This window comes from Haliaeetus leucocephalus, unplaced genomic scaffold (genome assembly GCF_000737465.1).
Source record: "Haliaeetus leucocephalus isolate CR32 unplaced genomic scaffold, Haliaeetus_leucocephalus-4.0 Scaffold206, whole genome shotgun sequence".
Lineage (NCBI taxonomy): Eukaryota > Metazoa > Chordata > Aves > Accipitriformes > Accipitridae > Haliaeetus > Haliaeetus leucocephalus.
Genome location: NW_010972642.1, coordinates 3,585,432 through 3,587,562, shown reverse-complemented (window position 1 = coordinate 3,587,562; position 2,131 = coordinate 3,585,432). Strand labels below are relative to the sequence as shown.

General features: G+C 42.1%; 1 protein-coding gene across 1 annotated transcript in view; it reads right to left on the bottom strand.

The window, feature by feature from the left end:
* The window catches only part of SLC15A5 (solute carrier family 15, member 5), a gene marked incomplete at its 5' end in the record, with an annotated part of 34,991 nt that overhangs the window by 2,178 nt on the left and 30,682 nt on the right, over window positions 1-2,131 (bottom strand). The gene's annotated exons all lie outside the window — the stretch shown is intronic.

Sequence of the window (2,131 nt, the reverse complement as noted above, 5' to 3'; positions counted from 1 at the left end):
AAAACACCCCCAGCGCCTCCCCCCCCCCCCCCCCCCCCCCCCCCGTAGCTATTTATACAGACTTCATTCTCACAGCATCTATGGTTTTTTGAGTCTACAGTATACTTTGCTCCTGCTTTGCAGACAGACAAGAGAGATCTAGAGAAATTAAAGGACTTTCCTAACAAATCTGAAGTGTACTGGAAAACCTAACTCTGCACAGCTACTACTGCAATGATTGGGCAGTCTTCCCTCTATATTATCCTGTGCACATACCTAAATGAATGTCAAACCTGAAAATTTTAGGAAGAGCTAGAATTAAGGTGGTCTGTAGAAATCCTTATTCACATCTCTCATGCTTTTAATAGGCCCTTTTTAAGAAGAAGAAAAAAAAAAAGTCATAAAAAAACATTTGTTCAGTGCCTTGGATGGTGCTCTATTACCAAGATGCTACCTGACATTTTACATTACCTTTCTTTATAGCTGCCTTTAGCTGTGAGTCTACAACATGTCCCTCTTTTGCACATGACATTTATTTGCATGAATCAGATCTTTTTCTGCCAAGGCTTTTGGCAATAGGGTTTGAGATATTTTAGCAGCTTAAACTCCATTCAGCAGAGGACAGTACCACCTATCACACCCACAGTCTTCCCTGCCTGTATTCTTGTGTGCTTTAGTTCGCAACTGTATTGCTTTTGATGTTGTTCGTTGCAACCAGTCTGCAAACAAGCTGAGGTGGTAAATTGCTATGGAAATCAAGATGCTTAAAAAGAAAGCCAGCCTCTGTCAGTCTGTATTTGAAGACCATAATATGTCTATAATGTACCTGAAGTACCATAATCAACTACAGCAAAAACATAAAACCAAGGTGAAAAAGAAGTTACAGTACATACAGAATACGAGAGAGCTCTACAGTGCTGTAACAACCTTTTACATTATTTGGGAATACAGGATATTTATTGCCTTTGAAGAAGAAAGAGAGACCGTCTTCATTGGCAAGTAGAGAAGTGCAATGGGAGCAAATACAGAGCATGAAACAGCTGGTGCTGAGAATGTGATGTCCACATTGTGCACAGCTCAGCAGGGTTCACATCAGACCAGTTCCTACCAAGAGCTGGAACACAACAGGTACAAGCATTTTTTTGGTTTAGTTCCATTCAAAAGGAATGCAGTTTTTTTGTGCCGCAAGATCACTCTGCAAGATAATCAGGAGATTCAGATCAAAAGCACACTCCTGATCTGTACTAACGCACCAGCATCAGTGTGCCCAAAGTCACCTTTCTTTGCTCCCTCAAAGTCTGGTACCAAATCCTAGCCATCTAAATAGAGTGGCTGTTCACCACTTGAATGACCTAAAAGGGAGAAGAGGAAAAACAGCTTTGCTGTACAAACCTGATAGCCTTAACTGATCTTTTGGCCACTAATACCATCCAATGCCATTCTTAGCTCGTCCAAATTTTCTAATTAGAGAGAAAGAGCAGTTCCACAGCCCAGGAGAGCCAGCAGTCAAAGGATTACACCCCACCCCCCTTACATATATTTACGTTTTTCTCTTTCCTCCACATCTTTGAGTTGTAAACACATTTCTTTTAAAGCAGTTACCTTTAGCTCTCCTGGGATTAACAGAGAACAACTGCCACCAGCGCAGCAGCTTTCCTTAAATCCTCTGCAGTTTGCTCCATGCCACATTACCTTTCTGCCTGTCACAGAGCAGCACCACCTCACCTCTGCATGTGCGGTTCCTTTTGTAGCATTATCTCGGAGCAAGTTTTAAAACGTATCATTTAACATTGTCAGTTGACTGAACTCCTAGGTGCTATAACTTCATTTTAGTAGCTTATAAACTTTTACTGTCATAATTCACAATCAGGTGGTTTTTCATTTCACATCCCCCAGTGGCCAATAGAAGTCACAGAGAGAGCGCATGTATCTGATGAAAGAGAAAGCACGCATGGGGTTCGGCGCTACAGCTTGTCAAAGCAGAGTTCACACTGTCTGCCTGGTTATTTACATCAGCTAGGCTAACTAGATGAGCAGCAGGAGCTTCCTAATGGAACGGCTTTTACAATGGAACCCGAACAGAAAATATGTACTTAAAAATAGCACCAAGTGATAAGGGGGGGGGGGGGGGGGGGAACCAAAGTTTTCAAAG